This window comes from Hordeum vulgare, chromosome 3H (genome assembly GCF_904849725.1).
Source record: "Hordeum vulgare subsp. vulgare chromosome 3H, MorexV3_pseudomolecules_assembly, whole genome shotgun sequence".
In the NCBI taxonomy this organism is placed as follows: domain Eukaryota; kingdom Viridiplantae; phylum Streptophyta; class Magnoliopsida; order Poales; family Poaceae; genus Hordeum; species Hordeum vulgare.
In genome coordinates, this window is record NC_058520.1 from 338,877,352 (window position 1) to 338,891,182 (window position 13,831).

Consider the following 13,831-nt stretch of genomic DNA (forward strand, 5'->3'; position numbering starts at 1 on the left):
TACCAAGACTTCAACGTCTTTTCATGGTCGAAGAGACAGCCAGACACATGACATGGCACAAATTGGGCAAAAGAACCGAACTAGATGCGGAAGGGAATAAGATGATGGTACACACATTGGATGGGGAAGCGTGGAAACATTTCGATGAATTGCATCAGGATAAAGCGGCAGATCCAAGGAATCCTCGAGTCTGCGCCGCCACGGATGGTTTTAATCCCTTCGGCATGACGGCAACCCAATACAGTTGTTGGCCTGTATTTTTCATTCCACTCAATCTCCCCCCACCCCCCGGGCAGATTATGCAAAGAAGGAACATATTTCTGACGTTGATAATTCCAGAGCCCAATTATCCGGGGAAGAAGATGAATGTGTACCTGCAACCGCTTAAGGATGAATTGTAAGAAGCTTGGGAAAATGGGGTCAATACATACGATGCCGCTAGAAAAGAAAACTTCAAAATGCATGTGTGGTACATGTACTCTATGCATGACTTGCCAGCGTATGCGCTATTCTCTGGATGGTGTGTGCATGGAAGGTTCCCGTGCCCCCAATGCAAGGCAGCTCTTCAGTTTCATTGATTGCAGGAGGGTCAGAAGTATTCTTGCTTTGACATGCATAGACAGTTCCTGGATCCTGACCATCAGTTCAGAAAAGACAAGAAGAACTTTACCAAAGGTAAAGTTGTCAAAAACTTGGCACCAACTGCGTTCACAGGCCAACAGATCCTGGATCAATTAAACGCCCTCGAGCCTGATCCAGAGCGTCCAGGGTATTTCAAGGGGTATAATTCAAAACACGCCTGGACTCACAAGCCATGCTTCTGGGATCTGCCTTACTTCAAAGACCTCCTTCTTCCACACAATATCGACATGATGCACACTGAAAAGAATATCGGAGAGGCTATTTTTGGTACATTGTTCGACATAGATGGGAAGACAAAGGATAATATTAAGGCTAGAGTCGATCAAGAGACACTATGTCATAGACCATTACAAAACATGCGAGAAGGCAAAGGAAAGCAGAAGTGGTCGAAGCCAAAGGCCTGGTTCAATCTTGGAAGGCCAGCTATGAGGGAAATTATCTTGTGGGTCCAAATGCACTTGATGTTCCCCGATGGGTATGCAGCGAATCTAAAGAGGGGAGCGAGTCTTGAAAAATTAAAAATCTTTGGTCTCAAGAGTCATGATTGGCACATATGGCTAGAGCGGGTAATGCCGGTGATGTTACGTGGCTTTATTCCTGAGGATGAATGGCTAGTACTGGCGGAGCTGAGCTATTTCTTCCGTGTTCTTTGTGCGAAAGAATTGTCTCCTGGCGTGGTAGAAGACATGGAGGAGTTTGCACCGGAGTTGTTGTGCAAGTTAGAGAAGATCTTTCCACCGGGCTTCTTTAATCCAATGCAGCATTTGATTTTACATCTACCGACCGAGGAAAGATTGGGTGGGCCCGTGCAAGATCGTTGGTGCTATGCAACTGAGAGGATGCAGAAGACCCTTCGAGCTAAATGTAAAAATAAGCGTAGAATTGAAGCATCGATGGCTGAGGCATTCATTACTGAGGAGGTGGCAAACTTTGTGACAGCACACTACGAAGCCAAAAATCATCATTTGCATAATCCGAAGCCTCGGCACAATGATGGAGACCCTAAAAAAGGTGGGTCCAACCTCAGCCTATTCAAAGGGAAGCTCGCACCAGTCGGTGCTTCGAAACCAATAACGTTGGATATCGAAGAATGGCGGAACATTTCGTTGTATATCTTCAACAACCTAACAGAAGTGCGGCCGTACATCGAGTGAGTTCTCGGCACATTTTCCCGTAACTTCTAATTCATTTGAACTACTCTTATTCCCGGATATTTCAAACAGCCGTTACGTCGTCAAATTCTTGGATGGAGCGGTGATCGAAAATGTTTCCGTCGAAGAGTATGAGCTTCTGCCAAAGACAGGAGGCGGCTATCCCGGTTTCATCTCTTGGTTCAAACAAACGGTAATTATCAATAGTGGACCATTTCATTCTTGGTATAACTTGCGGCTAATGCAACAACCGTTTCATATTAAACTTGTAGGCTAATTCAGAGTCTATGGACGCCGAATTGAGACAAGTCGCTAATGGTTTTGACTATAAGGTCCGTTCATTTGAGAAATACAATATCAACGGGTATCTCTTTCGTACCTTTGGCAAAGAGCTATCTATGCCCGACCGGAAATCTACAAATTGTGGTGTCTCTGCTATCGGCGCAGGTGTTATCTAGTATTATGGAAGAGTTGAAGCAATTTATGAACTTCAATTCTATGGTGAAAACCCACCGAACGTCGTAGTCTTCAAATGTTATTGGTTCCAGCCGAAAAAGACTAGAAGGACTCATGAACATATAGGACTAGTAGAAATCAATCCAAACACCCATTTAGATGTTCCCGATGTCTATATTACGGCTCAACAGGCGACCCAAGTTTTCTATCTACCGTGGGCATGCCAAACGGATAAGAATCTGGAAGGTTGGTATGTTGTTTATGAAGTGCCGCCACATGTCAGACCACCTCTCCCAAATGAACAGGATTATGAACCTCACATTAACCCAGACACATATGATGGAGAATTCTTCCAAGAAACACGTCTTTCCAAGAAATGTTTCAAGAAGCGCCGTGCTTCATCCAAGAACATGGAAGTAGACAGCGACAATGAATCCGACTCCAGCCCTGAGCCGGAACCAGAAGACCTGGAACTCGTAGAGGTTACTCATGCGGATGACCTATCAATGCTTCAACGATTAAAGGAAGGCCTTTCACAACTTCACGCCGTTGAACCCGATGAGCACGTCATTCATGAAGACATGCGTGATAGTGATGATGATGATGCATTTATTGATGATGATTATTAGTTTGTAAGATTCACAACTTAAATTATATATATTTTAATCTTTATTATTCATGTACATATTATTATTCATGTCAGTCATTCAATTTATTTATGTTGTACTAATTTCTTTTAATCTTTATCGTGGCAGGTGTTGAAGGATGGTGGCACGGGTCCAGAGCGCTCGACGAGTTCTTCCCAGGCGCCCCGCATGAGGGGTGGTACTTCCCTTCCACCCCTATCTCTCCGTAGTGCCTTGGCAGACAGTCTTTCGACACCAGTCAAGGGTTCTTCTTCGTCGGCGGCATTGCCCACTGGGAGAGGTGCTGGTCGGGTAGGGAGGAAGGGGAAGGGTACAGGGAGAGGTGGTGGCCGCGGAAGATCCAGGAGGACTGTTGAGCCGTCCTCGCCACCACCACCAGCTCATTCACCCGAGCATATGACTAGTATGGTCGACCCGTTTGCGGAGGAGGCTACGGGGACTCCAGTCCAGGAGCCTGGTGTTCACGGGCATTCGTCCCATGAGACTCCGGTCCAGGAGCAGCCTCGGGTCGAGGTGCATTCGGCCCAGGAGCAGCCGGAGGAGACTACGGTTCCGGAGGCTTCACCCGACGTGGAGAGGCCCGGATGGGAGCCTTGGCCGGATCGTACCGAGTTGCCGGATTGGACCAAGGGTCCGGGTGGCTCAGGGGGCAGGGATGGCGGGGATGAGCTTACGGATAGTGAGGGCGATGTGCAGGTGGACGGGGCCACCGTGTACAAGCGTGGTAGTACTCGTCTCCCGGTCGCCCCGGCTACCCGCGAGCAGAGGCCGGTGATTAAACCTGAAGGAGATAGGTAAGTACATTTACCATTTTTTTAGCTTTTGCCTTCAAGTTTGTTCAAATATCTAATGCGTTGACCTTATCATACTGCAGGGGATGGGTACACCCTCTTGGAGTCCGCAGGCCGAACTCCTTCCTTGGTGTGCTTTGCTGGACAAATTTCCCGGGGTTTGTCACGTTGCATGGTGAGGGTCAGGTTCCTACACTAGGATTTACCTGGGAGCACTACCAGGCTGCACAGGCCCCGCCGGAGGAGATTATAGATGGTGTCTTGTGCCACACGAGCACCGATATGGTGATCAAGAGCTTTTGTGTAAATTATCCTTTTACAGAATCTAAAATTAACAATATAGCTAATTATTGTACTAATCGGTGTTTTCACGTTTGATTGCAGACCTTCTATAGGTGTGAGGATGGATATGAGGAGGAGGCGGCCAGGGTTCTCGAGGTCGAGTGTAGGCGGTTACTACAGAACTTGCACCACGAGGCTCGGCCGCACGCTATTCGAGATTACTACGCCACGCGTGGTATTAAGAAGGAGAAGAAGGATTGCCGCGCAAAGTTTCTGAAGAAGGAGCAATACATGAAGGTAATTACCTATTCTTAAGTCCTTCTACGTAGTTTTCTTGATTTCATTCATAGGCGTAGCGCTGAAAATTCTTTCTAATAACTTACAGGTGCCCCCGAGATGGTGTGCGGATAAGATGGATTGTTGGGAGGCGTTGGTTGATGAGTGGTGCACAGGCAGCTGGCGAGCCGTCCACGAGAATGCGAAGGATCGGCGTAGCCAAATGGTTGGTGTGCGACACCATCAAGGCAGCGCCAACTTACTTCAGTTTGGACGAAACTGGGTATGTGATTTGCTTCATGATTCATGCAATTCATTCTTGATTCTAATATTTTGTTCCTCTCTTTTAGGCGCATCACAATAAGACTGAGATGCCACACTTGTACGACCTTTATGGCATGGCCCATACTGCCTCGTACAAGAAGGCGAAGGCATTCTCTGAGTCTGACCTGGATGATCCCAAAAACTTTACCAACATATCATCCCACCAGAAGCTCGTGGCATACAGGGACGTGGGGAAGGCTACGAAAGGGGATGACTTTAACCCTAGCCAGGAACCTTTGGATCCAGAGCTGGTGATGATATCTAGTGGCGGGAGGCCCCATGGCTCGATAGCCATTGGAGATGGGATAATACGTTGTCCACTCACTCTTCCGGAGAACAAGGCGCGCCAGTCGAGCAGATGTCCTGAGATAACGTCTCGTCCACGGCGAGTCGAACATGCCATCGAGGTTAGGTGTACGGACTAAGAACACTTTCATCCATTTCATTATGTGTGTCACCATAGTTCATTACTATGGTAACGCGGAATGGTGTTTCAGGCTGCTCTTCAGAAAGAGAGAGCGGCAAACCAGGCTGCTCTTGAGAAAGAGAGATTGGCAAGTCAGGCTGCTCTTGATGAGAGGGACCAGACCACGACACGATTGCTTGAGGAGGAGAGGGCCCGGAATGAGGCGGGTCAACGGGCCCTGTACGAGCTTTTTGTGGTATGTTTTTTTCACATTAGCCAAATCATGTGTGTAATGTCTGTTTCAATACTAACTAATACGACCCACTCTTCAGGGTCTGTGCGAGAAGAGTGGTCAAGTCCCTCCGCCGATGCCCGTCTTCTCTTCGATTGGCACGGTGAGTTTCATTATAAACTAGTATTAATAATTGAGTGTCATCATGCTAACTGAGACACTGCAAAATATATTTTCTGCAGAATAACTCCCGAGCGGCATCGCACGACCCTTCTCCAGGGCAACCGTCTCCAAACAAAGCCGGCGCGAGCAACCGTGGTGTTTCTCCTCCTTGATGACCACTACGGTAAGTTTCTCCTCCAAACTTAGCTTGTTTTCCTCTAAAATGAGATAATTAGCCCATTTAGCTCCAAAAAGACATAATTAGGTAATTTAGCTCCAACAAGAGGACAAAAATAGGAAAAATGAAAAGAAAGAAGAAGAAGAAGAAGAAGAGAAGAAGGAGAAGGAGGCGAAGGAGGAGGAGGAGGAGGAGGAGGAGGAGAAGGAGGAGAAGGCCAAGGACCTTCTAGTCCTTCTCCTCCTCCTCCTTCTCCTCCTTCTCCTCCTTGATTTCTTCTTCTTCTCCTCCTCCTCCTCTTTCTTCTACTCTTTCATATTATCCTTGCTTTAATTTCCCCAACAATGACATAATTAGTCCATTTAGCTCCAAAATACCATAATAAGCTCAAAATGGCATAAGAACCTTGGTTAGCTCAAAAAAGACATAATTAGGTAATTTAGCTCCAACAAGAGGAGAAGAGGAGAAGAAATAGGCAAAATTAAAAGAAAGAAGAAGAAGAAGAACAATAAGAGAAGAAGGAGAAGGAGGAGGAGGAGGAGAAGGACCTTCTATCCTTCTCCTCCTCCTCCCTCTTCTTGATTTCTTATTCTTCTCCTCCTCCTACTCTTTCTTCTCCTCTTTCATATTATCCTTGCTTTAATTAACCCAACAATGACATAATTAGCCCATTTAGCCCCAAAATACCATAATAAGCTCAAAATGGCATAAGAACCTTGGTTAGCTGAGTAATATTATATACTTAGCTAGTTTTCCTCTAAAATGGGATAATTAGCCCATTTAGCTCAAAAAATACATAATTAGCTAATTTAGCTCCAACAAGAGGAGAAGAGGAGAAGAAATAGGCAAAATGAAAAGAAAGAAGAAGAAGAACAAGAAGAAGACGAAGAGAAGGAGGAGGAGGAGGAGGAGGAGGAGGAGGAGAAGGCCAAGGACCTTCTATCCTTCTCCTGCTCCTCTTTCTTCTTCATTTCTTCTTCTTCTCCTCCTCCTCCTCTTTCTTCTCCTCTTTCATATTATCCTTGCTTTAATTAACCCAACAATGACATAATTAGCCCATTTAGCTCCAAAATGGCATAAGAACCTTGGTTAGCTCAGGAATATTATATAGTTAGCTTGTTTTCCTCTAAAATGGGATAATTAGCCCATTTAGCTCGAAAAAGACATAATTAGGTAATTTAGCTCCAACAAGAGGAGAAGAGGAGAAGAAATAGGCAAAATGAAAAGAAAGAAGAAGAAGAAGAAGAATAAGAGAAGAAGGAGGACGAGGAGGACGAGGAGGAGGAGGAGGACGAGAAGTCCAAGGAGGCCTTCTCCTCCTCCTCCTCCTTCTTGATTTCTTGTTCTTCTCCTCCTCCTCCTATTTCTTCTCCTCTTTCATATTATCCTTGTTTTAATTAACCCAACAATGACATAATTGTCCCATTTAGCTCCAAAATACCATAATATCTCAAAATGGCATAAGAACCTTGGTTAGCTCATTAATATTATATACTTAGCTAGTTTTCCTCTAAAATGGGATAATTAGCCCATTTAGCTCAAAAAAGACATAATTAGGTAATTTAGCTCCAACAAGAGGAGAAGAGGAGAAGAAATAGGCAAAATGAAAAGAAAGAAGAAGAAGAAGAAGAAGAAGAGAAGAAGGAGAAGGAGGAGGAGGAGGAGGTGGAGAAGGCCAAGGACCTTCTATCCTTCTCCTCCTCCTCCTTCTTCTTCTTGATTTCTTCTTCTTCTCGTCCTCCTCCTCTTCCTTCTCCTCTTTCATATTATCCTTGCTTTAATTTCCACAACAACGACATAATTAGCCCATTTAGCTCCAAAATACCATAATACTCTCAAAATGGCATAAGAACCTTGGTTAGCTCAGTAATATTATATACTTAGCTAGTTTTCCTCTAAAATGGGATAATTAGCCCATTTAGCTCAAAAAGACATAATTAGGTACTTTAGCTCCAACAAGAGGAGAAGAGGACAAGAAGAAGGAAAAATGAAAACAAAGAAGAAGAAGAAGAAGAAGAAGAAGAAGAAGAAGAAGACAAGAAGGAGGAGGAGGAGGAGGAGGAGGAGGAGGAGGAGAAGGCCAAGGACCTTCGATCCTTCTCCTCCTCCTCCTTCTCCTCCTCCTCCTCCTTCTTCTTGATTTCTTCTTCTTCTCCTCCTCCTCCTCTTTCTTCTCCTCTTTCATATTATCCTTGCTTTAATTTCCACAACAATGACATAATTAGCCCATTTAGCTCCAAAATACCATAATAAGCTCAAAATGGCATAAGAACCTTGGTTAGCTCAGTAATATTATATACTTAGCTAGTTTTCCTCTAAAATGGGATAATTAGCCCATTTAGCTCAAAAAATACATAATTAGGTAATTTAGCTCCAGCAAAAGGAGAAGAGGACAAGAAATAGGAAAATGAAAAGAAAGAAGATGAAGAAGAAGAAGAAGAAGAGAAGAAGGAGAAGGAGGAGGAGGAGGAGGAGAAGGCCAAGGACCTTCTATCCTTCTCCTCCTCCTCCTCCTCCGCCTCCTCCTTCTTCTTGATTTCTTCTTCTTCTCCTCCTCCTCCTCTTTCTTCTCCTCTTCCATATTATGCTTGCTTTAAATAACCCAACAATGACATAATTAGCCCATTTAGCTCCAAAATACCATAATAAGCTCAAAATGGCATAATAACCTTGGTTCGCTCATTAATATTATATACTTAGCTTGTTTTCCTCTAAAATGAGATAATTAGCCCATTTAGCTCAAGAAAGACATAATTAGGTAATTTAGCTCCAACAAGAGGAGAAGAAATACCAAAAATGAAAAGAAAGAAGAAGAAGAAGAAGAGAAGAAGGAGAAGGAGGAGAAGGAGGAGGAGGAGGAGGAGGAGGAGAAGGAGGACAAGGCCCTTGGCCTTCTCCTCCTTCTCCTCCTCCTTCTACTCCTCCTTCTCCTACTTGATTTCTTCTTCTTCTCCTCCTCCTCCTATTTATTCTCCTCTTTCATATTATCCTTGCTTTAATTTACCCAACAATGACATAATTAGTCCATATAGCTCCAAAATACCATAATAAGCTCAAAATGGCATAAGAACCTTGGTTAGCTCAAAGAAGACATAATTAGGTAATTTAGCTCAAACAAGAGGAGAAGAGGAGAAGAAATAGATAAAATGAAAAGAACTAAGAATAAGAAGAAGAAGAAGAGAAGAAGGAGAAGGAGGAGGAGGAGGAGGAGGAGGAGGAGAAGGCCAAGGACCTTCTATCCTTCTCCTCCTCCTCCTTCTCCTCCTCCTCCTCCTTCTTGATTTCTTCTTCTTCTCCTCCTCCTCCTCTTTCTTCTCCTCTTTCATATTATCCTTGCTCTAATTAACCCAACAATGACATAATTAGCCCATTTAGCTCCAAAATACCATAATAAGCTCAAAACGGCATAAGAAGCTTGGTTAGCTCATTAATATTATATACTTAGCTTGTTTTCCTCTAAAATGGTATAATTAGCCCATTTAGCTCAAAAAAGACATAATTGGGTAATTTAGCTCCAACAAGAGGAGAAGAAATAGGCAAAATGAAAAGAAAGAAGAAGAAAAAGAAGAAGAAGAAGAAGAAGAAGAAGAGAAGAAGGAGAAGGAGGAGGAGGAGGAGGAGGAGGAGAAGGCCAGGGACCTTCTAGTCCTTCTCCTCCTCCTCCTTCTCCTCCTTCTTCTTGATTTCTTGTTCTTCTCCTCCTCCTCCTCTTTGTTCTCCACTTTCATATTATCCTTGCTTTAATTTCCGCAACAATGACATAATTAGCCCATTTAGCTCCAAAATACCATAATAAGCTCAAAATGGCATAAGAACCTTGGTTAGCTCAGTAATATTATATACTTAGCTTGTTTTCCTCTAAAATGACATAATTGGAACATTTCGCTCAAAAAAGACATAATTAGGTAATTTAGCTCCAACAAATTATATATAGTTCACCACACATATACTTAGCTTGTTTTCCGCTAAAAATGACATAATTAGCTGAACAACATCATATTTTGTTCTTCTTCTAACTTTCTTATTCACATTTTTGCAGATTGGCTATACTACATGCATGGAAGTTGGCATTCATGGAGTTGAACAATGTCGATGGATGAACTTTTATATGTATATCATCTAGTTTTCATTTGAGTTGATGAACAATGTCGAACTATATGTATATGTATATATGGATAAACAATGCAATACTTGGTATGTTGGTTCTTTGGATATATGGGGATGTACATTGGTGAATCATATATGTGTGGTGAATTATATATATGTCTTGGCAAGTATATGTGTGGTGAACTATATATCATATATGTGTGGTGAATTATATAAATGTGCTGTCAAATATATATATATATATATTTATATATATATTTATATATATATATGCTGTGAAATAATATAAAACAAAAAAAACAGGAACTATATGGTCTCTTTGTCGTCTGCCAGCTAATGGCAAAGACCTATGCCATCAGCTGGTAGACGGCAAAGCTGCCACATGGCACCCAGCTGTGCATTCTGGGATGTCTATGTAGTCTCTTTGCCGTCAGCCTCCAGGGTGGGAAGACGACAAAGAAGAGGGAACTGGGGAGGGGGGAGGAGGAGGCAGACGACAAAGAGTGGAGGGGGAGGGGAGGGGAAGAGAAGGCAGACAGCAAAGATGGACGGGAGGCAGACGACCAAGATGGAGGGAGAGGGGAGGGGAAGAGAAGGCAGACGGCAAAGATGGACGGGGAGGCAGACGACAAAGATGGACGGGAAGGCAGACGGCAAAGCCTCCGTTAACCCCTAACGGAGGCAACGCCTGTCGGCTGCCGTCTCGAGCACTTTGCCGACTGCTCCTAAGGAAAGCTGACGGCAAAGAGCTTTGCCGTCCACTTTGGTGGGGCAGACAGCAAAGAAGGTCCTATGCCGTCGTAGGCTGACGCAGAAATTTTGCCGGCCGTGAGAATCTTTGCCGTCTGTGATACTGTCTTTGCCGTCCGGGGTATTGTCTTTGTCGTCTGTGATGGCAGACGGCAAAGATGCTGATTCCTGTAGTGCTTGTGGGTGGTCCGGATCTGAATTTGTATGGTGCTACCCAGTCCGCACTTCATGGTTTAGTGATGCAAACCACTCTTTTTGCTAGATTTTGATGGTATCTATGAAGGTATCGTCTGTCCATTCTACTCAGGGGAGCTTACTGATCACCGCCCTCAAGAGTCCGCGTGCTGGCCACCGACTACTTTCGACTTAACATTGAATACTTTTAGCCGCAAGACAAAGTGTGGCCGGACCCGGAGAAAGGCCTCGTAGAAAATGATTGAAGGCTGAAATATGCACGAAGGAGTGCGGGTGAGATCGTGAAAATGTAACACGTAGAAAAATATCAAACCCCTCATAAAAGGTGGAGAGGGAAGCCAAGTCCGTGGACGAAGTGGGGGACAAACACCACCCTCTTGTCTTGCTTTGGAGTGCGGATGACTTGGCCCTTCTCTAGAGAGTGATGGACTAGTTGGCCGGAAAATAGTCGGCATGCTTCAGCTCATGGATGTCGTCCTTGGTGACGCGGGAGGCCTCCCACTTGCCCTAGGAAACCGAACCGACCATGGCCGAGCTGGGGAAGTTGCTTGAGGAGATAGGAGTGAAGATGAATCTAGGGCCTGGAGCTTAAGAGATTGGGAAAGGCAATCGCAATGCGAGATCTGAGAAGCTTGTGGAGGCCGTGGTGGTTGTTTTACTTTTAAAAGCTCATGTAATACCAAGAGCCCCTTTACTACACCGTGATACGTATCCAATATATTGATAATTTATGAAGTATTAATGCCATATTCACCTATGTTTACAATATTTTTATATGGCTTTGAAGCGCTATTTATGATTTATTTATAAGTAACCCACAGTGACACTGTTTTCAGCAAAATTAATGTGGTGTTGTTTTTTGTGCTGAAAAAGAAAGCTCTCGGAATCGCCCGAAACTTTTTGATGATTTTTTCTGAAACATATGAGCAATATTGGAGCGAAGAACCACCATAGGGGAGCCACCTGTGGTCCACAATCAAACAACGCATGCCCACCTCCCCTGGGCGCACCCTAATGGCTTGTGGGGCCCACATGGCTCCGTTTCGCGCGATTCCAATGCCAAAAAGTACTATAAATAGACAAATCCTCAAAAAATAGGAGAGACCCTCCGCTCCACCACCGGAACTCTCTTTATCGATGAAAAATCCATATGGAGACCTTCTAGTACCTTGTCGGAGGGGGGGGGACCATCTCCGGTGGCCATCTTCATCATCCCTGTGGAGGCCATGACGAGGAGGGAGTAGTTCACCCTCGGGGCTAAGGGTATGTATGTGTAGCTATGTTTCTCTCTCTCTCGTGTTCTTGAGATGTCATGATCTTGATGTATCATGAGCTTTGTTAATATAGTTGGATCATATGGTGTTCTTCCCTTGCCATCTTGTTGTGCTGAATTGAATCTTTTCCTTTGAGATCTCGTTATGTTGGATTGAATATTAAATTTGAGAACACTTAATGTATGTATTCATGTGGATACCCATAGTGACAATGGGGTATTCTATTGATTTACTTGATATATGTTATGGCATCAACTTCCGGATTCCAGTGACCTTGGGGATCTATGCACAGGGGTTGATTGCAAGTTTTCATATTACGTTTTGTGATAGAAATCTTGGGGTACTCCTTAAAGTTCTTTGTGTTGGATTGAATATGATAATTCTAAAATTATTTGATGCATGTTGTATAATTTGTTGACAGATACATGAGATGACATTGGAGTATCTAGGTAACATTAGGGTTGATTGATATGTATCATGGCTATTATTCTAGTACAAACCCTAGGGTTGTCTATTACACTTATAGGAATATCTCAAAAGATTGATAGGAAACAATAACTTTGAGGTGGTTGTACTACCTACACCAATTTCATCTTATGTTCTCTGCTACTTATGAACTTTGGAGTGATTGTTTGTTGCATGTTGAGGGATGATCATATGATTCTATTATGTTAGCATTGTTGGGGATTGCACTTGTGAAAATATGAACCCTAGGACTTATTTAGAAGCATTTCTATAATGTTTTGCTCATTGTTTTCCACTTGCTACATTGCTGTTTTTATATTTCCAGATTACAAAAACCTATATCTACTATCCATATTGCACTTGTATCCCCATATCTTTGCCGAACTAGTGTATCTATACAATTTACCATTGTATTGGGTGTGTTGGGTACCGTCGGTGTCAAAACCGGCGGATCTTGTTGGGGGTCCCGAACCGTGGACCTTGGATCAATGGGTTGCACGAGACAAAGGGGACAGTGTTTTACCTAGGTTTGGGCCCTCTTGAGGAGGTAAAACCCTACATCATGCTTGATTATCTTGATGGAGTATGAGGATTACAGAGTTGATCTACCTCGAGATCGAATGAGCTAAACCCTAGATGAATCCACTTGTCTATGCAGATGAAACCCTCTGGATTATGTAGACACCAGGGGTCCCTAGGGTTACATACAACTGACCTTTTAGTTGGGGGCAGGATGTCGACCTAGACTACTAAACTTGGATGATACGCCCATCTTCGGAGCTTCCCTTCTTGAATAAGAAGTCGTCATGTAGTCTGCTTTTTGTTAATACAACCCATATGGCCGATCTGTAAAAGATGGGCTGATCATCCAAGGACCCGTGTTTCCAAGACTCCCTCAGTATCCCGTGAAGTTGCATCCAACGTCGATGTACATGGTCTTCGACAACTTCTTGTACCCAGGGTGATCGGCTTGTGAGGCGAGTTCCTCTATTTCCCCTTATTTGTGGATTGACAACCCTAGTCATTGACCAAATCTAGATTACTAAAGTGTCACGGGGCCTATGGCCTCCAAACTTTCCGCTCGAGAATTCATAGCAGCACCCGATTTTTGTGTGTACTAATGAAAACAAGAAATCTAGCAGTCCCACTCGGAACCGCTTCTCAAAACCGTGAGGGAAAAATACCCTTTATAAACAGAGCCAATCTGTCCTTGGGTGACCATGAACCCTCAGGCACCACCAAGAGAAAACCCTAGAGCTCCAACGCCTAGAGCTATGGTGGGTTCCTCCTCGCGTCCCTTTGGCCCCCCTCCCGAGAGATTGGGCAAGCCGTTCCGTTACCTTGCTCTAGTTGCGCATCCTTCCCACATCGGATATCGCGCCTACCCGTGCTAGACTGACCTCTCGAAGAAAATTTCCCTACCCTGCAAAAGGGCGAACGGATCCACTTTGTTTCTTTCCTGCTGCAGGGTATGGGTTTTCCGGTCAACCCCT